The sequence below is a fragment of the Oryzias melastigma genome, linkage group LG10, assembly GCF_002922805.2.
Source record: "Oryzias melastigma strain HK-1 linkage group LG10, ASM292280v2, whole genome shotgun sequence".
Classification (NCBI taxonomy): domain Eukaryota; kingdom Metazoa; phylum Chordata; class Actinopteri; order Beloniformes; family Adrianichthyidae; genus Oryzias; species Oryzias melastigma.
In genome coordinates, this window is record NC_050521.1 from 20219435 (window position 1) to 20244520 (window position 25086).

Consider the following 25086-nt stretch of genomic DNA (forward strand, 5'->3'; position numbering starts at 1 on the left):
TTGCCAGCAGATAAATTGGTATCTGTGCCTCTTATCTCCCTCTTTCATGTGGCCAATTTTCCACATGAAAGTAAAAAGGAAAAAAAAAGAACCACTGTTGAATAAATTTGACCCATGAATGCAAGCTTAATTCCCAGAAATTGTTTCTGCCTGACCTTACCTTTTTTCTATTATGCATTTAGGTCATTTTTGGGGTGAAGCTACACCCACTCCAGCTTCACAATGATTTTTGTGAATTTATTTCAGTCGTGGCTGACGGGGAAAATGCTAATGAAAGAGACAAGACTTGCTGTCTATTTAACCTTTGAGCCGTTTCAAACATGTATCAGGCAAAAACCTGAGAAATAATTAATCAGAGGTCAGGATACTGAAAAGTGCAGCCACTCAAATATAAGGGACAGTGTAACTTTTCTCGAACAAGACAAGGAAAAAAGAAGAGAATTCTAGGTAGACGCGGGGCAAAGGAGGCAGAGCAGATTTGTGCTGTGTTCTTAGCGCTTCAATCCCCTCGAGTGTTCCTGTTGAGCGAGAGCAGAGAGAAAAGGGAGAGATGTTCCTGCTGCAATTTCTCTGCCTGATTTGTAACAGACCGATAAGCTCGGCAGCCATCCCTGCAGGACAACTGACCAATGGACGGACATCTCTCAAGCTGGGAAGGATAGGGGGAGGGAATATATGCTATATCACACAGCCGGGCTTTGCCTATCTCGCAAATTCTCTACCGCCTCCAAGGACATTAATTTTTCAGGTACGCCATGCCGATGTTATTTGCTTGCAATGATTTGATGTTTCTTCATATGAAAGTCAGTCAGGCAATATGTCTACAAGCAGCATGGAGTTATCATATGCATTATATGGACATAAACACAAGCCAATACATCAAAGAATACCTAAAAAAAACTATTTTGTGCTACTGCTGCTCGATGTAATGCAAACAATACAGTTGGTGGTAGTCATTGCAGTGAGTAAATAAAAATGCTTTGATATGTAAAAGAAAAGGAACTTAAATTGCAACTGTATGATAAGAAAATGCAATATCCCACTGCTGCAACCAAATTTAGGTCTAAACCTCGTCGCTCCGGACATGATCGAGTTTGGAAGTAATCACCAACCGTCCACTGCCAGAACAAAATCTCTTGGAGGATCATACTGATAATTAATGGGCCTAATGGACAAAGTTTTTTTTTTTTTTTTTTTTCTTAAATAGCATTCGTTACTTTCAGCCTCCAACTGGAAGAGTGCGACTGCAGAGAGCAAAGTTCCAGGAGTGACTGGAAAGTGGTCTTTCATCCAATACATCACCTGAAGCAAATGAAACCATGTGGAGTCAAATTGCCTCAATAAAAGGTTCGAAATGACTCAACACAATATTCTTCTTCCACCAAGAATCTATAGATGGCCCATTTAGCATCTGTGACCCCAGTGCCTGCTGCTGAGGGAGAATTATAGCCTTTCAAAAGGAAACTATCATAGATTTTAGTGAAGTAAGAAAATGTCCCGAGGAACTGCCAGAGCAAATGAAATTATGCATGACCTCCTCATTACTTGACTTAATAAGTGATCTATGGACTGGGAACAATAAAAAGCCAGATGTCATGGAGACATATGAACCTGGGAGATAAAAAAATAAATTCATTGCTACATTTTCAGCTCTGTGGCTATGCATCAAAGTGGAAGTTCCTTTTTCTGTCTCTGTCACTTATGCACACACACACACACACAGATTTCAAGGACTGTGATATCTGTCTCTCATTGGTATTCATTGACCCTGGCATGAAGAAATGGGCATCAGACTTTTCATTTAATCAGACTCTTACGGGGATCAGCTGCATGTCTCTGAGGTTTGTGCGTCTTTGTGTGTGCGTGTGTTCACGAGTGTGTGCGAGTGTGAACGGTGGACATGGGCTGTCAGCAGATATTAACGCAGAGTCGTCAAGGTGGAGGAGTGCAGAGGGTCTGGAACCTCACGCTGGGTTAAGTAATTGGATTCTTGTTCAATAAAAGCTGGGCCGAGAGAATGTTTGCATCTTTTCTTTGTATGTGCGGGACACTCCGGTTGAACATGTATGCATATATTGATGGAGGGCTATAATTGCTTTTGGTGGGGGTCGTGTTTTAAGAGTGGGTTTAAGAGTCTCGAGGTGGAGCCCCGCTGCATGCTGATGTCCTAAAACTGCAATCGACAATGGTCCGATCAATCGGTCAATGGGCCAAACGGCCACAGCTGCAACTGCAGCTTGACAAAAACATTCCAGATACAATAGAAAAAGGAAATTTGTTTCTCCACTCCTAATTCTTTATTTTTAGATCTTCAAGTATCGTATTTGTTAAGAAGTAATTGATTTTTGCTTGAGTTTTATCCGTTTCTATAATGTAGCCACTATTTCGACATGCAACCAATTTAAAGTTAAGCACTAATATCCTCCACTGCGGACGGCACAATTCTCTTTCTTGCTGCTTTCTTAGAGGTTTTGCAAAGTCCTGACACCAGATGGAACATTAGGTTTCGCGAGCATGCTCCATTTCTGCCCAGGGGGTTGGCTTCCCAGCAGTTGCCCATGGCTCTTTTCATCCCCAAAGAAACCATCTCAGAAGGGGTTGCTGCCAGGTCTCTTGTTCCTCTAACTCGTTCCTATCAGTGTGAAGGACATACCGCCTGCCCCTGCAACCCTCTTACATCCATATGCTGTCATGGAAAAAGGTGCAATTTGCTCCACAAATAAAAGGGAAAAAAAAAGGTTTTACCTGCTCAAAATTCCAGTCTTTTATTTACTCTACAGTCACACGGTGTCAGTAATGTGAGGTGCCCATGCAGGTGAGGAGAAATAGCACAAAATAAAATACTACAAATGCTGAAAAAAAAAAAAAAATCTTAATTTTGAATCTGTTACAAAAAAAATAAAGTTTACATTACTTCCGTGGTTGTGAATAATCATTTTATTTCATTAGGAACATTTGATTGTGTGCTTTAGAGTTGTTCTCGTCAATATTTATGTACTGTGTTTTATATATTCACGCATTTAAGTCAATTTATAAGTTAATTTAGTCATTAAGTTGAATCATTTCCTTTATCATATGCTTCATTAAATTACCTACTTTCATGATATGCCACAACTCTATTATTTTTAACTCTTACGGATGTCACAGCAACTGTATTTTCAGGGTATAGGTCATTGTTTTTTGCATAGTTTGAGTAAGGGTGAAACTTATACTCAGAAACTAGTTATGTGTGACTATTATAAAATAAATACAAGCTAATTTTCATCATGTTTTCACTTGCCCTTTAGTGGTTGTAAAAGATGCTTTTGTAGAGCTCTTCAAAATAAATAAATCTCATCTCTCAACATTGTTTGTGTCTTCCATGCATTGTGAATGAAATATATAGTCAATGCTATAGCGCTGGGCAGATCGATCCAAAATATCGATTGTATTAATCGCAAGGTGGTATTGGATTGATACTGACCCACATATATCAATATTTCCACTCTTGTTTAATTCTGATTTTCCAAAAGGAACCAGCTGAGCCGCTGCCTCACCACTCACATCAGTCCTGTAAGATCTCAGCAGCAGATCTCTCAGTGCATGTATGCAGGCGACATGCATTTTTCACCCTATTTCCACTAAATTCTGAAATGTTTTTGAAAAGTTACTTTTCACCCGTTTTTATTGTTCTTTTTAGATGCTAAGAACTTACATTTTTTTTATATTTCTACCAGCCCACTCCAAGTCAATGCTTCCAAGTAGGTGAGTCATAAGGCTAAACTTAGTGTGAACGAAGCATTGGTGGAGTAATTCAGAACCCCCTAAAAGTGCAACTTTCAAAGATTGTTTTTTTTACTTTGCAATGCCTTTTTTTTAACTGCACTCTGGAGTCTAAAAAAATGTTAATACCACTTTTTTCTGAGTTCTACTGTGTTCAACATCATTACTATCTCATCCTTTTCTATTATACTTTAGAATTTGTGACTGAATTTTATAGAAAACAAAAGTATTCATGTTAAAATCCTGTGTTGTTGTTAGTACTATTGTGTTGTATTCTATTTTACAGAAAAAAATGATTCGGAATGTATCTAAAATGTTTGAGTTTTCATCTAAAAAAAGCAGACGCTGTCATTTTTTTAGACGTAAAAGAGGGATTTTACACTGTTTTACACTTTTAAATGATTTCATAGAACTTACCTTGCCTTCTAGACACACTGAGATGGTCCAAGAGTTACTTTGATCTGAATCTCCTTTACCTGAAACATGAGACACGGCATATCATCTGATCAGTATTGCCAAATTTAGAAACATTCTGTCTCTGAGTGATTCCGAAAAAGTAGCCCATCAATTTGTAACCTTGCCTGACTGCTATACCTTAGTGTAAGGATATTCCATTTTCTCAGCTTTCAGCTGGTTCTGGTGAGAACGAGCAGATATAATCACATTTTTTTCTATTTCTAGTTTCTATTCATTGGCTACTTGTAAAATACAGAATATAAATCATAACCCTTTTCCACTTTCAGAAAGCTCTTGATGCTTTATTGTATCTTCAGCACTAGTAATTACATCATTAGCAGACAGACCCTTGTAGGTGATTTTCTAAAAGTGAAAAAGAAAAAAAATCTTAAGCTGGACACCCCTGTGGAAAAGCTATTTTTAGGTTTTGAAGTTTATCTTGAAACCTTTTTTTTTCTTCAATAAAGATTAAAAAGGTTGGTTCTGAGGGATACTGACCTTTCTGTTTTCTGATATCCCTCATGATAGACCAAGTATGTCTCCATCTTTGAGTTTGGCATATGAAAAAAATAATAATAATGTTTGAAGTCTATCTTTTTAAGTGGTTCATTGAGCTGGTTTAATAACCAAGAACTTTAATGACAGGTTTGTACATATTTTTGGAGAACTACAGTAAAACTTTGGAGGTGTAAATAACACACTGAAGGGTTATTATATCATGGTCTTCTAGATCTACCATCCTGCTTGTTATATGCTTGTCTCTGGTGATTAGTTGACTCGGGTGTCGTGACTGAACACACCTGACCCAGGTAACGATGCAGGGAGAACTGGCATGGTGGTAGATTTTGAGGTCCAGGATTGTTCAACCCCACCTTATTGACTTAGGTAATATAGTCGAGAAAACATTTATCATGGACATTTTAGGGTTTAGATATCTGGGCTTTAAATATACATCGATGCTATAAAATTAAGAGGACAAAAATTACAAAAACAGTTATAGGAAGTTACGTTTTTTCCCCAAAAAACTGTAATCATCTTCAAAGGACGACAAAGAAAAAAAACACCCGAGCTTAAACAGTTGCCCCGCTGGACAGGATTTGTTCTGCTGCAGTGAGATATACTGTAACTATGGAACTCTGGATTTTATAAAGGACTTGATACAGCTGCCCTCTGAAAATCAAGCTTTGTTTCCACATCAAGAAAACATTTTGATCGCTCTTAATGAGATATATATGCAAAAAACTATTTTCATGTTTTGGTTGTCTATAGTCTGAATCAAAAATATAATTTAATATGTTTATAGTCAGAAAGATGGTTAGAGTTGACTATTTTTGACAGCTTTCACTCTACTAAGGCTTAAACACGATCTGAGATGATTATGATATGTCAATAGATTTTTTTTTTAATTTAATCGCAAATGTATTTGCTGCCCTGCGATAGACTGACAACCTGAGTGTGCCCCGCCTTCGCCAAACTGTAGCCAGGACAGGCTCCAGCAACCCCGTGACCCTGAAAGGGGATATAGCGGGTTATGTTTAATTTATTTTACTGCAAGAACTTTTGTTTTTTTTTTAAATAAGAGGAGGAAGGACATTTGTAAATGTTTGAGTACTTGAGACTTTATCATCAAAGAAGTTTGCTGGCCAGAAATCAGCATTTCTGACCTTTCAAGTCCAAAGACTGATCACTTCTGGAGAGTGAGGTAAAGGCATAGACAAGCAGCCACATTATTGCTGAGTGTGTGGAGCTACTTAGGTATGTCAACAGACTGTTGCATACTCAAACATCTCTTTCAGAAAACATCACGCATTATAGATTGGGAATTCGTCACTTCTAAATATTTAGAAACCTCTTTTTTTTGCAGTCGGACCATTTCAAACAGGCTGAGCCTGAGCTTGTTATGTATGCTCATGCACTAGAGGAAGTGCTTTAATCCATGACAGGTGGCTTTAGGGATGACACAGGGATCTTCGTGCGTGCATCAATAAGGATATGCGCAGAACTATTTCTCACTTGTGGCATTATGTGAGATTTAATCAATAAGTCTGGTTTGTGCTGACATATGCATACATAAAAACATATTTAGTTCCTTATGATATGGTCCATTACACCCAATAGGTTAACATCATTTAGTTTAGGACTGTGAATAATAAATAAACTTGAATCGCAATCATTATTTTGATATTCCAAGTATTTATTGTTTCTAAGTTCAGCAGCAGAAAACTCCTGAGGACCCAAGAGCATAATTTGTTAAAATTATATTTTATTTTTTTAAACATGGCTAATAAAAACTTTAATTATTACCAAAATGCATTTAATTTGGAGAAGCCAAAAGTAGGACAGGATCTGATAAGTAGCAACTAAATCCATCAGCTTACATACCATATGTTAAATTATTAAGTTGGAACTGGTGTGATTATCGACTTCTCATTTCTGGTTTGATTGGAATCAGAATCAAGATTTACGACGTTTGCACCACTTTGACATTTTGCACCAAGCCTCTTTCAACTGCGGCTGGCAAACGTCCTAGTAAATAGAAGAAAAAGCGCCTCACGTTGCACTGCACACGTTACCTGCTCGATGTGTCAGTTGCTTAATGGTGGCGCCAACCCATAACCGCCAGGAGTAATGTCGGGTTCAGTAAATTGCCCTAGGATACTTCAAACCATGGTTGTGGGCCATAATAGAAAACAAACCAATATTTCTAAATAATAATAATAATAAATAATGACATTACCGTATTTTCCGGACTATAAGTCGCGGTTTTTTTCATAGATTGAATGTCCCTGCGACTTATATTCCAGTGCGACTTATATACGAATTTTTAATGATGAGATATGGACCGTAAGTCTAGAGTGCAATTACTTTATTTACTTTAGTTATTCAGACGTGACACAGAGGACGAAGAATTTAAGGGATTTAGTGATATGGAGTGAGATTGCGTGCAATTAATTACAGTAAAGATACAAAATTGATGAGTTCTTGAGGCTATAGTTAAATAAAACTATTATGTTATATAAATGCTACACCTTTTCGTTTTTTTCATGATGCTAATATGTGAATATGTGTTGACACATATTCAGCCTGTTTTCTATTCACTTATGAATGTTATAACTTACCTTCCAGGATGATGTAATATCGTTTTTTTCAACTAGTTTGTAAAATAAATTACTTGAAAAAAATGCGACTTATACTCCAGTGCGACTTATGTATGGTTTTTTCTTCTTCATTATGCATTTTTTGGCCCCTGCGACTTATACTCCGGTGCGACTTATAGTCCGAATTTTAGATAATCTAGTAATGGGTTCTGGGGAGAATCTGGCCAGATGACAGCAGTGACTTAGAGGCTATGTCCAAATTCCTTTTCTACTTACTATACAGTGCACTATATAGTGTGTTCACCATTTTGTAGTGCTGTCCGAATCTACAATTTCAAAATCAAGAGCCCAGATATTTCCAAGATGTTTTTGCGAAAAACGAGTGTGTATCAATGCTCACTACATTAGCGAATATAGACCACAATGGACTGCGTTTAAACATTTTTTGCGAAAAAAATGTTTAAATGTATTTTTTTAGCAAACTATCCCCATTTTCAGCCCCAGAGCACAGTGGATTCATAAAAAGACATCATGGAATGTATTGATTCACTTTGTGAAATTAGTGACATCATATCCGCCGTTTAGAAAAAAGAACAGTGAGCATGGTGCCTGAATTGGTTTTAAAATCCAGGGCATTTTATAGTTCCACACTATATCATTTTTTAGTAATTACGGATTAGGGTGGGAATATGGACATAGCCAGAACCACTGAAGGACTGATGAATAAATTGTGTTGCGATTTGAAGCGTCCATCTGGTGTGACTGGAATAAAGGGAGGGAGTGGAACTTGGACTCACAAAAATTATTCTTAAGGAATACATTAAAATATTTTGTACACTTTAATTTCCATATTGCTGTTTATTACTGGTTGTGAAACATGTCCTTCATATTAATAGCATCATATTTTGGTAAAAAAGGTAGGAAACATGACATATATAGCTCCCCGTTAACATTTCTGAGTTTGCACAGATCAGTACTCAGTCTCTATTACTGACTTGAGCCTGGGATCCTCAAGGTAGCATCACAGATCTGACCAGTCAGTCGTGCAGAGCACTAAGTCCTTCATTTACTCCCCACATTCCCCTGTCTGCAGCCTTTATACTGCAGACCTCCGGTGCACAGAACCACACACACATGCACTAAACTCAAAGAGCAGGACACCAACATATTTTATGTATGGCACACGTCTACTCATTCATTTTCATGTCGCTCGAACGCAAAACTACACACAGTCCTTGTTTCCCGACTAACTCATTTCACCTTTTCAACACACTCTATTTTAGTAGCCTTGAAAAGCTAAATGGTGTGAAGTTGAGTGTTGGTCCATCTGTCTCCTGGGTGTTTGGAAGGGATGAGGAAAAAAGTGAGCAGTGGGAGAAACAGGGGGAAAAGATTGGATGAAGAAAAAAGGAAAAGGAGGGATTGAGGTCAAGTCCATTAATATGAATCTCCAGTAGAACCCCACAGCGGATCCATCTGTGGTTGTGCAAGGCCCAGAAACAATTCACAGTCTAGACAACTGCTATTAAAAGGTGAACTGGGATTAAAAAATACCTATACATGAATTCTTGACAGTTTCAGCACATGGTTCAAAGTTTCCTCTGTGTATGCATGTTTTTCTTTACCATATTGCAGATGTAGGAGCCAAAATGTAGTTTTCTTTGCACATTTCCTTGTTTACTTTGTACTTTAGCATGTTTAACATTTTTAACAAGGCAATTATAAACACAGAAGTGAAAGGTTGGATAAATTCACCTAAATTTAGGATTAAGTGAGAGAGCTTTGGCTGTTTATTTTTGTTGACCGCTATTTTCTTTGCTATTTTGGTGCCACGTTGCACAGTTTTCTTTGTAGTCACCTTTTCTGCCCTTTGTTAATCAGATTCATTACATCGTACACAACTTTTTTACACAGTAAAAAGACAAGTAAGAAAAAAAAAAGCAAACTTATTTTTCTTTTTAAAAATAAATAAAGCAACAGAATGGACTGTGGCATATTTGTAAGGAAGGAGCACATCATACAACAAACTGAACCCATCGCCCCTGCAGGAGGTTTAAACAGGCAATTTGCCTTTACAGGAAACACAGGCAATTCAATGTTTGAAGACCCATTCACATAAAAATCTTGCTTTTTTGGTGTTTAACATGTTCTTGTGGCATTTTTCTTATTATTAGGGATATATGATTAAAAAATGACATTTAAAACTACATTTTTGAAGTATTAATTTATTAAACTTGATCAGGGGTGTCCAAATCCAGGCCTCAAGGGCTGGTGTCCTACGTGTTTTCCAACCAACCTATAGCTTTGAAGCTTCTTATTGGCCAAACACACCTGATCCAGGTAATCAGTAGCAGATGAGACAGGATTTCTGGATAATCGGTAGGAGGCCTGGCTTTGGACACCCCGAAAATAGATGAAAATCAAAAGTAGACATAAAGAAGTTGCTTGGAAGAGAGCGTATATGTTAATGTAGAAAACATATGGGAAAGCTCTGCTCCATTCTGGTGCATCGACTTGTAGACATCTATCTTTTTTTCAATATTGCTGGTCATTTTGTTTGTGGTAATGTTAGGTTGGGGGTGTGAGCAAACAGGAAAGTGCATAAACAGCCATCTCTTGGTAACTCAGTAGCAAATCTCTAAAGAACTAATACCAGTCTGCAGAGAGTATCTCAGATAAATTGACAGATTTTTTGATTTTGGCTAAAAATGGCAGATTAAAAGTCCACTGGGAATGCTTTTAAAATGCCTCAAAAGATGATCGGAGAGGGTCTTTAACAAAATGAATGGTGTTTTTCTGATTTCATGTGCTGATGCTAGTAAGACCAAGAAACCTCAGCTGGGGCTCTTTTGAGTATGATTATTTTTTTTAGCACAACAAACAGAAGAAGGTCCAGACTGCTGGTGCTCAAATCCATATTCTCTTTTCATGGATAATTTAAACTGTAACCACCTCTCTTTGAGGCAGACACATACACCACACACACATGCCGCTGAATGTCAGTGAGATTGGGAGCTCAGCAGGTCTACCATGGATCTTATACACACACTGTAGCGGAGGAGCAGAAGATGGTTTGAACTCCTAAGTAAGAAAAGGTGAAGATGAAATGGGCCCTCAAAATCTTCAATATGCAAGTTGCAACCTGCGACATGAGATCATCGTCCTTCATGTTGACACCTTTGAAACCTTTAAAAGAATAATTGCAGGCCGTGCACGATCAAGGCGGAGGACTGGCGAACTTTGAAAACTGCAAATGAGTTTTGCTTTGCAAAGTTTTTTGGATAACTTCCTGTCTGAGTTTAAGAGTGTTCAGCGGTTGGAGATTTTAAAAAAAAAAAAGGAATGTGGCTTTGAGCCCAACAGGGGGGGGGGTTATGAAATGTAAAACACTGAGCTGTCCAAGATGCACGAGGAAGGTGCTCAACTCCCTGCTGCTAATTCCACATGGAGATATCCTAACATTTCAGCGAAAGTAACCAGGGGTAAGTTGCTAGCTTTTGTGACAGTTTTACCTGGGGTGGCAAAAGTTACTGGGAGGAAGGGCTATATATATATATATATATAACATTTTTTATGCCTTTAACAAGGCATTTTTTAGGAGTGATTTCAATAAGAATAGGACTGGTGCTGAGAAAGAACAGAAGTAGGAGAAAGAGTCTAATGTCTTAAAATGACCCCAGGAATCTAGTGACAGCTAGTTATACACCAAGGCATTACTCACACACTACATTCAAAATCTCAGTAAAATATCTCCTTTTTTCCTCAAGTGTTTGAATTCATTCTCCTAAATGGCTGTCAAAAGCAACATTTCAACAAAACTTTTAGTACTATTGGATTTATGATTTTAGTCTGACTTTTTTTTTTCCAAAATGGATCACAGTGGGTCCAATTTACTGAGGGTTTGAGTATGTAAAATTACTCAAAAATCTGTGCTTTGTTTATTTACCAAATTGCAAGTGGTAAAAGAGGATATTCATTAGGGCTGCTCAATATGAGGCAACTTGCGGTATAAGTGATCAGTATTGTGATGACGATATGACTTGAAATACTTAAACAACAATAGAAATAATAATCCACCTGTGGGAACATTTAAGGTAACCATTTATCGAGGTTAACACCGTCTTTTGGCTCATCGCAATGTCAATAAATTTTCTATGTATTGCACAGGCCTAATATGCTTGAATAGGCAGATATAGGCAAAATGCACAAAAGACTACAAAACTATCTTTGCGCACTAAAGCTACATTCACCCCCAGTCATAACATGTGTTTAAGTGGCCTGCAAATGCCTATAAACCTGTGTTTTGGGCTGCTGCATTCAAAACCCAGATTGTGTGTCACTACGCAAATGTTTAAGTCTGTTCTTGACCTATGCGTACAGACCCAGCGATCATTGAATGTGCAGAGAAAGTTCAACAGCTTGAACGTCAAACATTTTACGGAGGAGGTGTTGATGAAACAAAATTAAACAAAGACACATCTCTTCTGTATTTGGAATGAGACAAAACATTATGAAGACTCAAGTTCTCTCAATATTTGGATGTAGCAAGGTCAGATACTGTATGGAACCTGTTATTTCTTTTAAAGCAGACATGATAGTATTTTTCAATTTTCTCCAAAGTCAAACTTTTACCTTGGACATTTCTTTTGTGCACAGTATGCTTCTTCTCTCCACCTCTCCTGTTCTCTCCATGCCCTGGCTGGTGCACTCTGCAGGCAACTGACGACAGCATTGACCACCACCTGTACTTGTTTTTTCCTATTGGGCTTCATCAGCGCGGAATAAGGTGATCTACTGTGGAGTGTGCACTGCTATGGCCGAAACATATCACCACAAAGGTCTTGTCACAAACAAATCAGAGCACATTTAATACAAAATGGTTGACAGGCCATCTGCAAGAGCAGCAGACTGTTTCATTTGTTCAAGAGAAGCCCCGTTTTTATTTAGTTCAGTTGCAATGTTTTTCAATCCAAATCCTTATCTAAATACTGCTGTTTGCGCCTGTTATTCCTTGCGTAATTGGTCTCATTAAATCAACTCCTAATTAGGTGCCATTTATGCACGTGCCAAGACTTTTCAATTTTTAAGTGGGATCATCATAAATCAGGCCCAAAGCGTCAAACTTTTTGGAAATTATAGGTTCACCCCTATAAAAGCGGAGATTTAACAGTACGTTTATTTGGATTTTGGCACAAGCAGATAGTTACTCCAGATGAACACAGGTGGACGCGTGATGCAGTGCTATGGCTCCATTTTTGAGGGCTCGAAGATAAGATTCAAACACATCAATGCTTGAGTAATCAACCTCTTGAAAAGCTTGTTGACCAGGAATTGATTGGTTGTTTGCAGTTAAAATTGTAATACCACAAGGTTTGGTGGGAGGAGTCACTGATAGGGTGAAGAACTGTAATTAAGGGGCAGCTTAACCCTCACCGGTGCCCCCTAGATCCACTCCTGACCTTCATTAAATTACTGATGAGTAGATAAACATTTTTTCAACTATTTGTCAGAAGTGACCCTAAAGCACTACTTGCATTGAAGTCAATATGACAATCTACCTTAGTTTGAATAGTCCAGAATGTGGAAATGTGGTCTAAAGGTGTCACAAAAATTTTGAAATCAAATCCCAATAATCTTTTGATCTATTGTTAAAGCGTTCCCAGTGGTCTTTTAATTATGATTAGGCCAAATAATAATGTTAAAAAAAAGTATTGTTTTCTTGGAAATTGGATTCTGCAGAGAAACAGAAGCTCATTAAATTTGCAGTTAATTTTTGTGCTTGTTTTTAAAATATTTATTTATTTTATTTTATTTTTTGTGTGTAAAGCACTTTGTTATTTTTATATGAAAAGTGCTATATAGATAAAGATTGATTGATTGATTAATTGGAGATTTGCCTCTGAGTTGTGGGTGGGACTGTTGGCATGGAACTAAGCCTCCACTGATGTCCCATCATACCTTTGTTTACACTCTCTCCCGCTAGCAGATACCAGCTCAAGTGGGGAAATTGAATGCATTACTGTATTGTATTTGACTGCAAGTGGATACATCAGAATGCAGGGAGATTTTGGCCTGCCCATTTCAGTGGAGTGGGTCTTTAAGCCCCTCCAAGCTTCCTATTCCTTGTAAATACTATTTCCCACTTCCCCGCATGCCTAATAAAATATTCCATCTCATGGCTGATGCTTGCATCAAAATTCTCTAAAATCAAGTCCTCTTAAGTCTCTAAAATGATCCATCTCTGTTGAATTACTGTTGTCTCCTAACTTTGGCTATGCATGTCAACTAGCTGCCATAAAGTAACCCCTCTTCTCTTAAAAAAAAAAAAAAATGTCACTTGGCAACGGTGACTTCCAGTTCATCCATTAATTACTTTACAGATTGGCAACTTATCCCAGTTATGCTCTACTGCTTTTACAATTTCGGGGGTTGACTTGTTCTCTGTCTTATCTGCATTTTGATGGATGGCTGACATCAATTAAAAAAAATTCTGAGTGTAGGAGCAGCGAAGAGGCAGCCCCAAACAAATAAAAACACACCTCCCACTTTCTTTTTTTTTAAATCTTTGTCAACTTACTTCCATCCTTACAACCTTTTAATCGTTCTTCTGTATAATGTCAATGTTCATGTATTGTGTATTGTACATGTTTAACTCTATAATATTTACTACATCATAAAGTTTAGGGATAGAGCACATTAATATTAAGACTATATCAAAAATGTATGTACTACACCTTAAACTTTGCAAAAAAACATGTATCTAGAAAGACAAAGTGACTGGTTAAGAGTATTTTCTTGGTCTAAAAGTTGCATATTTATGAAGGATCTATTAGTAATGACTTGAATTCCTTTCAAGCACTTCCAAGGACCGAGTTACAAACCACGGATTTGCACGTAGAACAACTGCAAAAGGTCCAACAGTTTTATTGTTGGTGATTTGTCACATCTGTTGACACATTTTGGTAGAGCACACAATCTGCTGACTAAAAACAAATGTGAGCCTTTGAGCTCATAGCAGTAATCCATGCATCAACTATTCACAAAATCTTCATAGATTTGATCTGCCAAGGACATCTTAAAAATTAAAAAAAAATCAAACTCTTGCAATTGGATGATTGGTGTACATCCAGGCTAAGTTTAGATCCCTCTCAGTCCAGCATGGCGAAAACATTACAGGGCGTATTTAGGGAAGCTGTCAAAGCTGCCCTTTCCAGACTATGTTCAATTCCACCTTCAGCCTCCCAAGGGCTGGTGTCTGGGAATTAGAGCTGTCTCATTCCCTCCCACCCACTCACCTGCACATAAATTCACACACTCAAACACCCCTGTTGGTCATGACCCATCTGGTTCCTTTCTACTTCTGCAGTTTCCCGTGTCTGATATAGGAGCCACAGCTTATTAGCTGACAAAAATACATTTAATTACCCCCTAGCAACTCACCTACCCATATCCTCAAACGGATGAGCAAAGGGACAAATGCACACATGGAAGGGGAGCGCACACACAGACACACTGCCTTTCAGTCTTTCACCCTGCATCTGGCCTTTCTACCCTCTCATCACTTGTCTTGCTCTGACAGGCTTTTGAAAGAGTCCTAAGGCAAGATAAATCTCACCGTATTTGCACATACAGTCTATGTGCAGAGGTATAAAGACACACACAGCCAGGCAAGCACACACTTACGTCAGGGCTTGTCCAGAGCTAATTTTTGGTTGAAGGGAGCCAGGTCAGTCTGTGATAGGGCCTGTCCATCCACTCATCCACTTTACCTCGTTAAAGTCTGAGGAGGGTAGATTGAAAGTGACATGTCTGGTCTACCTGTCTATTGGGAGATAGTTATGTAAAAAGTTAGTGTTAAACTAAGGGTATGGAAATTGGGTCATCTAATGAAAAGTCATGGACTTGAAACAGGGAAAAAATCTAAAGGCAATCTGCAAAAAGTTGAAGGGCACACTGCATTTTACACAAATAAAGAAGTCTTATAAATGCAGTATATGCTGATGACACACACCTAGTTATATATTTGTCCCTACATAGTTAAGGCATGACCCAAATATCAACAGTAGTTTTAATGTTGAAAGGTAGAAACTTTACATTACGAGACTGAAACGAAACTGTAGGTCAGTTCCCTAATGTTCCACCTGAATTTTTGCTCTACAATCACTGAGCTAAATGTCTACTCTGCTTAGCATCTGTGCTAATAACAATTCAATGGATGGATAAATATAAATGTGGAAAAACTTAAATCAAGAATAGTTAGCCTTGGCTCTCAATGTACTTAAAATACTACACTGAAGTCTACTCTTTTTTAAAGTCTTGTTAGGTAATGTCAAAACCATTTGTGTTCCTGTCACCTATTAAAGGCAAAAACCCTCAGCAAATGTTGAGCTGCTGTAAAAGGCATTGGCAATCTCTTTTTGACTAATGGCTTTCGACAGTAAATGAAGGCTGAATGTGTCAATGGGAGGGAGGACTTTCTAATTCAACTACTACTGAGATTCAAACCAGCAACTTCTTTAGCTGAGACTGTAAAGGGGCTGACCCCATATGGAATAAATTCTTTAGAAAAGCATTAAGATTAATTTGCAAAAATATGAGAACAAATGATGTGCTGCAGACCTTTAGCATAGATCGAGCACATATGGGTTAGACACATTAAAACTTTATTAACTGAAGGCGGTTTAGTACCATGACAGCACAAGGAGTTTTGCAGCAGTAAATCAAAGGTGTCATACAAAAGCCTGCGGCAAAGCAATGCTAATAATCTTGCAGTGCCCCAGCCTGTAGCCATGGGTTCCATTTTGAGCCTGATGACCTGGATAAGTCAGTTTTGTCCAGCTTGAGGCAACTATGTGTTTGTGCGCATGTAGGTGTCAAAATGGTGCGGTGACACCCTTTGGTTTCGATCAAAACTAATGTGACCATGTCTACTGAAGCATCTAAATGGTATCATTTCCAGGAAGCTATAAAAATGGTCCTGAGTCTCTTTTTAGTCAATGGGATACCAACACTAACTATTATTAAGTGATGAGCTCACCAAATTATTGAAAATGGTATAAATAAAACCAAAATGGCCTTTATCCATTATTGATTCTTGGCTTTAAAACAGAAATTTGGGTAGATCAAATATGTTTTTTCCTACAGTGTAAAGATTTTCTGGAAAGTGCTTTTACACAAAAATAGTTTTGTAGAATTTGTTCAATTCCACAAGGAATGTTGAAAATTCCACACCTTTATCTAGACCTGGGTAAACACTAGAAATGTCATACAGAGGCAAAGGATAATCTGTTGGGGGCGACACTGCTTAAAATGAGAACTGATCTGGAAAAAAGAAACAATTTATCCACTAGCTCAGTGTGTAAAGCAGAAAGGAGGTTGTTTGGATCCATATGCAAGCATTTTAATGAAGTTGAGCAGATAAATGAGAAAACAGACAAAGGTCAAGGCACAGAGGAGGTAACTAGGAATAATATTGCTCAGAATGTCTGCTAGGCAAAACAAGACTTTGCAAAATAGAAGTGGCTGGTGGTTGTTTAAATGCTGGATGGTACTGATGAGCTGATGGTGATCAGCAGTCCTTCCGGTGGATGGAGGCGAGTGCTGATAGTTGAATCATGACACAGTGGTAGTGAGATGGAGTGTTCACACTAAGACATAAGCGTAGTTTCCACTGAGCGGTCCAGTACGGTACAGTATGGTATGGTAAGGGACGATCCAGTTAATTCTGGATGGCGTTTTTACTCAGTTAAGTTTAGCTCCAACTTAACGTTTTTTTTCTTCACAGTGCATGTGTGGTGTAAATTGCCAGTTATGTCATTGTGTCATTGTAGTCAGACGACTAGAAAAGCAGCAACAATGGAAGTCGTCCAGTAGCTTGTGTTTTTCCTGCTTTACTTTTGGTACATTATGAATAACAGGAATTTAATGTTTGGAAGAGAATTGCGGGCAGCTAAGAAGAATGTATAAGTGTAAACATTAGTTTAAATGAGCGCTATATTATATATCATCACTTTCTGCCAATCAACAGGTGGCTACAGCAGCTCCGCCCCAACCATTCTGTTCCATTTTTCTATCGACCTACAATGGATGGGGGTCCTCAAACCAAACACCCCAAAAATTGAACCCAGTTCTCAATACTCAGCTAATTCTCAGTTTTCAGCTTTCAGTGAGTTCCTGAGTGTGTCCGTGACTGCATTTTTTCCACCAACAATTCCATGTTTTCCATTGAGGCAACAGCATTTCTTGTAAAGAAGCTTGCTTGAGGTACTACCTGAACCAACCACTTAAATACAAATGAGCTACACTATTAAAAGCAAAAATTAATAGTTTTGTTCTTATGGTTAAGCATATTTATAAAGGTGCTTCAACTCGGAGCTTTGATATGCTCCACTGTTTATTTTTCCTAAAGAAACAAACTCGCTTCTGTTTGCAACAGAGATCAGATGGTGATAACAATTCTCAGGGACACAAAAAAAAGTACTTTGACTAGTGTGGATAAATTGTATCTCTGCCCCCTGAACCTCATTCACAACAAGTTAGAGTGTGGTTAAAAGGACATCTGGGGATAGGACATGTTAGGAAAGGATAGGAATGGTAAGAAAACAAAGTAGGAAAATGGAACACCTTCACTTTGGTAATATACTATTTGAATTCTATCCTGTGCTGGCATCAAAGGCTTCCAGTGCCTAAATGCTGTTCACATTGGTGCTTCAAAAATGAAAAAAATGCATACATTTTTTTCTAAAAACATTTAACAAGGAGAAAGAGGAGCACTTCAATGAGCATAAGATTTTTTTATTTATTTTTTTTTATTCTTTCTGACAGTCTGGACCACAGGGCTGCATCTATAATAGTGGGGCTCAAACTTTTTCATTGAAAGGGCCAAAATCTAAATGGGATCCGGTCTGTGGGCTAAAAACAATATTTTTTTTTGCATTTCATGAAATAAAAGAAGAAAATAAAGTGGAGCCGGTCTGTTGACTTTATCCGTTTGCCATTCTCGCCCCATCTTGGCTAGCTGAAAAAGGCCGCTAAAAGTATCGGAAGTGACCGTGAAGGCTCTTGGGAATTTCGAACACACAAAAAAACCCCAGAGCTGACAGACTTGGGCATCGTTTCACCCATAGCCGGAGGCAAAGAAAGTGGTAACAGCACCACCTGGAGGCTGAAAGTATATGACAGCTGTAGAGTTTTGGAACATCGAAGAGAATCAATGGGAAATGGATAAGGGGTTATAACTAAACGCTCCACGGCTTCCCCAGCCAGGACTTGGCGGGCCAAAAGATAACCTTTGGTGGGCTAAATTTAGAACTTTGGGCATCCATGATCTATAGCTTCACACATCCTGAACACATTTATTTTGGAGTATTGTACTTGTCACTCTTGCCCATCAGGTCACTGACTTTTTATCTTTTGCCTGTAAGTAGAGCCAAACTTTCATTCATTTTGGCTTTGGTATTTTGATTGAAGCTCCACGAACCCTCATGGACTCACTCATTCTTATACGAGCTTTCAGTTGAAAGGCAAAATGATTGGCTAGAATTGTACAGCTAAACCGAATAAAATAAAAGCGGTTAACATGTCTAAAGTAGAGCACTACAATGAAGCATTAATATGGTATCAGTGGAGGCGTATTCTTCGGAAGCAGTACCAACTTGGCACCAAATTTTGGTAGCTAATTTTAAACACCTTTTGGAACAACTATTTTGCAGCTTACAGTACCTAATGTTTTTATTCGCACCCAAAAATTGTGACCATCAACTGTTGATAGATGACCAAAAAGTAAAGAGTGATGGTTTAGGTGTAGTAGAGATAATACGCGGGTTGTTGGTAGGGCAGTCGACCTCTGAGTGGATGATTGCTGGTTTGATTCTCGCCCTGCCTACCCATGTGTCAAAGTGTCGTCGCCAGTGTTTGGCAGCACAGCCGCCATCATTGTGTGAATGTGTGAGTGAATGGGTGAATAGGACTGTCACTATAAAGCGTATTGGGCCTTTGAGGAAGGTAGAAAAGCGCTATACAAGTAAACGGCATTTACTATCTTTTTACATTTTTTTGGGAAAAGTCAACAGAGTGCAAAAGATTCTCTAGGAGAGCTTCTAAATCAGGCTGGAAGACATATCAGTCAACTCAGACCAGATGGGATTTGGCAGGGCGGGGCAGAAATGTATTAACTCTCAGAAACTAATTTGTCTCCCAGTCTATGGGAGGAGCTGAATCAACATGTCCATCTGTCACCCACGCATTTACAACCAAACCCAACCACATGTAAAAATGTCACTGGTGACAGTGACATGTTTTGGATAGGATAATGCATGGATTTGGTGGTTCTCTTTTTAGCAATAATGTGCTTCCCCCCTCCCTCAAAGACCTGTGTCCACCATGACACAAATCCAACCGAGGATCATTACACAACACATCCGCATTCAGCGCAACCACAGCTTTGATTTTACATATACGCAGTGGAGCATGGCGATGCCTTAAGCCTCGAGGACAGGCAGCTGTGCACAAATAACTCATGAAGGGAAACTTAGCCCAAGGAATAAAAAGCAATTGTGGTGCCCAGACTTGGCATGGAGACCATCTTTTACCACCAGCACAGCCAAACTGAGGCCTGCCATTCACCTGGCAAGGTAAGCTTTCTTCATAAATCATGTGTTCCAACTTTATTACTCAAATAGATGTTATTATAATACAAGATCTCACCAGCTGCTTTAGGCTTTCATTAATTACAAGTTGGCAACTCTACCAGTCGGAGGAAGGACTGGTTTAGGGAAAAAAAAGACAAAATCTAAAATTGGGAGAAATGAGAAAAGAATCCAATACTCATACAGCAACAGATGCTGAATGTGTTTCTCATTTATTCAGGGCCTGCTGTGTTAATGGCTGTGTAAATCTGCCCGTCTCTCCGAGTGGTAGAATCTAACACTGGCAGGCCTCAACAATGCAGCTTAATTGGAGATAAGCCTGAACAACAAACCTGTGACTTAGTCCAATAAATTACAGCTTCTACATCAATTTGTTCAATTCGCTCCTTTCTTTTTTTTCTTTTCAATAATGGAAAATCACAGTCTCACACAGATTTTACCTCTTTAAAATGAATTCAATGCAAAAATGTCTATTCTCTTATACCACATTGTCATAAGCCCATCCTTCTGGTTCGCTGCCATTCCTCTCCCCTTTCCCGCTTGCTCCGGCCTCCCCAGGGTTGTAAAGAGGACTTTGCAGATTGAACAGTAAATTAAATTAATGTAGGCCATTTTTCAATCATTCTTCATCCCCCTAAAATGATTAAGCCTGACGTAAGAAGTTCATTAAAACAGAAAACATTAGGCTCATTAAAAAGCCATTAAAACTATCGCAGAGAGGTGATTTATGCCAGAGTGCAACTGGGGGAGGAAATGGTTGGGTGAGGGGGTAGTGAGTCCGAATGGGAGGAAATGGGAAACAGAGGATGCTGATGGTGGGTAAGTCAGCTTTTTAGAAAAGAGGCCACAAACAGTAAACTCGTATGTAAAGAAGAAGAATCGTGGCAAATGGAAACAGTGGGTGGTATGCATTAGAGCATTTAAGTGCCAGGAGTTTTGCGTTTCAATGACATTTATGGTAAAATATCTTTACAGCCAGTGTGGTTGATCTCCTTTTTTGCTATTAAAGAGTTTTTTATTTTATTTTCAAGCAAATATTTATATTTTCATATAATTTATTCTTCTTTATTGTTGGTTCATTTTCTTTTTTTTTTGCTTGGATTTCTTGTAGTAAATTGCTATTTGAACTATTAAAGGAGGGGGCTGCACGGTGGCGCAGTGGTTAGCGCTCTTGCCTCACAGCGAGTAGGCCCCGGTTCGAATCCTGGCTGGGGGATTTGGGACCTTTCTGTGTGGAGTTTGCATGTTCTCCCCGTGCATGCGTGGGTTTTCACCGGGGACTCCGGCTTCCTCCCACCGTCCAAAAACATGCTTCATAGGTGAATTGGTGACTCTAAATTGCCCCTAGGTGTGAATGTGAGAGTGAAGGCGTGTGTGATTGAGACCCTGCGACAGACTGGCAACCTGTCCAGGGTGAACCCAGCCTTCGCTCATCAGTAGCCGGGATAGGCTCCGGCACCCTCGCGACCCCGAAAGGGACGAAGCGGACAAGAAGATGGATGGATGGATGGATGGAACTATTAAAGGATAATCTATCGCCTTTAAATATTTTTTTTTTGTGTGTTAAGCTTATTGTGAATAATTGTCATAATTTATATTTGGTAGTTGGTAAATGGGTTTTGGATATAATATTGGTTGAACCAACTAATATTGACCAAAGAAGCCATTTTTTGGGGGGCGGGGGGGCTGTCATCTTTGAAAATCAGTGGTTCACTCTACTGCTGCACTTAAAAACAACAGAAAAAAGCTGGACTTAAATTTGCTTCTTTCAATGAACTGGAAAATATTGAAGTTTTTCATTTTTTTGTCTTTATTTGCTCAAGCACTTTTTAACGACTTTTTTCCTCAGCAAATTATATGGCTTTGGTATCAGTTGTGGTGTCAGCTCAATATTTTAACCTTATTTTACGTAAAAAAAAAAAAAAAAAAGTAAAACAAAACAGTAAAGCATGTATTAAAGAACATAGGAGTATTGCTCAACTTAAAAAGCTTTTTTTTTTAATTCACAACAGCAGCACACTTTATGACGCAGATGAGGAGTGTCACTTTGTCTTATCTGAATTCTTTTACTACTCAGTCCATAGTGCACTTTATAGTGCGTTTGACATTTTGTAGTCCTGTCTGAAACTACACTTGCAAAATCCAGCACCGTAGAAATTTCCCAGAAGGCTTTGCAAAAAAAACAGCTTTAATCAATGCTCACTACATTAGCAAATATAGACCACAATGCATTGCGTTTTTTTACAATTATGTGAAAATAATGTGTTTAATTGTAATAAAAAAAAAAAAAAAGATTCACATTTTCATTATCAGAACGCAGTAGAGTCATAGACGTCATAAAATGTTTGTATTGTTTTGATTTTCACTTTGTGAAATCTGTGACGTCATATTCCCCTTTTTTAAAAAAAAAAAGAAGTAGTGAGCATGGTGTCCGAATTGCATTAAAAATCCAATCCTATATAGTCCTACACTATATAGTTTTTTAGTAGTAAGGAACTAGGGTGGGAATTCAGATATATCTTAACCAGGAGTGCGTGCTGCTACCTCCTTCAACAAATAATTATCCTCCACAATTATCTTATTTTTTTGTCCCCTTTCGCGTTTTTGTGACAAACTGGAAGAGTCCCATAACTGGAAAAAAAATCAGCGTATACGTGAAACCGTGAATAAAGAAAGGGGAATGAGCAGGGTAACACTGTATTTAAAATAATCTTAGCTGGTGTGTTTCTCGCCAGCTTTAGTCCCCTAAACAGACTAAATAAAGTTTAATTGTGCTAAATTCATAAAGCAATGTACTCAAACCTTCTAAATTTTGCCACATTGTAAGGTGAATTCAAAAACATCCCATTGTGGATCGGGCGGTTTCATATGGCACAGTGCGATGGAATGAAGAAGCAGAAAAAAGTAGCAGAGTGAAAGTTGTTTAACTTGCTCTGTTTTTTTGTTGAAAAGGAAAAAAACGTCTATCCAATTGGATTAAGACAAAGATTTTCAAGTGATTTGAATACAGTTTTCAGTTGGTTCCGCCCATTCCTTTCTCAGCTTGATTGTTCGATTTGTGCCAGTTCATGACACAAATCGGTAGGCAAATATTTTGTCCCTACCGAAATGATTTATTGGCATTAGCTTCTCTTGCTCTTTAAAAAAATAGTTAAGAAACAGCAGAACTTATTCGGAAATTTCTTACACATTATTCATTCCGGTTCTGTAAAGCTTGATCTGTCAGTTAGCGATTCATTTGAATATTCACCCGTCTCCTTGAAAGCGGGAATGCATGCATATTGTTACTGCTGGCAACATGTAGAAAAGGCTTGAAGGGCTGCTACACTGCATCGCTTTTACTCCTTCTGCCACGCTCAGCTCTTTCATTTCCTCCTTTTGAAAGCGGAAAAAAACAAACGGGGAAGCACGCACAACCCCCATAATGTATGTTTTTTTCTGTAAATTACAATATATAGTTGAAGTGGGCCATTTAATGCTTTTAACCTAAAGGGTTTCTATTAATCTTTTTTTAATTACACAAAACTTTTTTTTTTCCTTTAATGTCATGGGTGTTTGCTTTGTGTGGTAGCATCCAGCTGACATAGACACACTTTGATTTATTGGCAAACAGCTGAGCTATTTAGCAGTCCATAGGCATGGATCGAGCTTTGACTGTGTGCTCCCAGATGAAGGGTGTGTATGTGGGACTCACTGAGCCCCACACACACAGGAAATATTTTTGTTTACGTCTAATTTTCAAGCCGTCTCATGGCTCAATGTTGCATCATCGTTGAGCTATGGAGGATTTTAGTGTTTTAAAAGGAGTTGTGTTTTTAAATTTGAGACTTTACACTAAAAACTCTGTGGCCAAAAGAAAAATTCCTCATTTTCTGGAAGCTTGGGAACTCCATGTATAAAAACAAGCCAAGAAAAAAAAAAAAAAGATTAGAGCACCGTAAGTTCAGCTAAAACAAACATGGAGTAAATACTCACAATTTATTTAACCAAAACAGACAATGGCTGTGTTACCAGGGGATTTCAAAATCATGAACCCGGCCAGGACATGTTTAATACTCCAGCTTTCGAGGTCGCTGAAGGATGTCGGGAGCTCCATTCAGCCATAAAGCATAATATTTGCGGCTTGGAAACATGCATGTAGTTATCTTTACCGCATGAGGCGATAAAAGCATTTTTGGCTTCGTCTTGTTTCGTGTAAGCTGTCGTGCTTGAGTTCTTGTGGCCACATTTTAATTCGCATTATCCGGACGAGCCGTGGAAGTCGACAGTAGCCGCTTTTATAGAATGCTTAGCCAGATTTTTCACTAGATACATTTAAAATATTTGTTTTGTGGCAAAGCAAATAATAAAATTCCACTCACGATTTACCCATTTATGGTTGTATGACAAAAATTAAATACATTTCTTTTTTTATTATTTAAAATCCTAATTTCTCCCCTTTGTTAAGACTTTTGTTTTATTTTTTGTTCCATTACGTTTCCTCTTTGAGTTTAATTTCTCAGTAAAATACTACCAGTACTTCTGTATAATAATAATAATTATAGAATAATCAAATCCACACACTTCATTAATCATCTGTTATTTTAACTCATCTAAAACAGAAAGTGGATTACTTTGGAGAGCTCAGATTGTTGCTGCCACCGTACAAAAATGAAAAAGGAAATATCTCACAAAAGTGAGTGCAGCCCGGGGAAAGACACACGACTTCCGAATCCACAGCCAGGATAAAATATTTCAGTTTCGGACAGAAAAATATAGTTTGGAATTGTCTGTCTTGCATTTTAGTGCTCAGAATGTGGACAAGGAAAGGCATATACTTCCTGCATGACATGAAATAGTTCCAGTAACACTTCTAACTTAATATCAAGGCCCATAAATATAATATTTTTATTTTGTTCAAATCAAAGGATTATTTAAAAATGATAATGTTTGAAATGTTTCAGACTTAAAACAATTGGTTGGGGTTAACATTAGTTTATAAAAAGCATCATTGCCATAGATTCTGTCCAAAGCTGAGCATAAAATTTGATTTGGTTTAATTGTTCAAGGAAAAGTTCCACTGATAACTCCTCAGATCACTGCACATTTACAGATTCAGATGCAGAAAATTTGACCACAAGTGT

The 25086-nt window shown here is 38.2% G+C and overlaps 1 long non-coding RNA gene across 2 annotated transcripts in view; it reads right to left on the minus strand.

Moving 5' to 3' along the window:
- LOC118599218 overlaps positions 1-25086 on the minus strand; it is a 118099-nt gene that overhangs the window by 45864 nt on the left and 47149 nt on the right. For both annotated transcript variants that reach the window (XR_004948522.1, XR_004948523.1), the window contains exon 3: positions 4180-4238. This is a non-coding gene — a long non-coding RNA (uncharacterized LOC118599218). The remainder of the gene's footprint in view (positions 1-4179; positions 4239-25086) is intronic.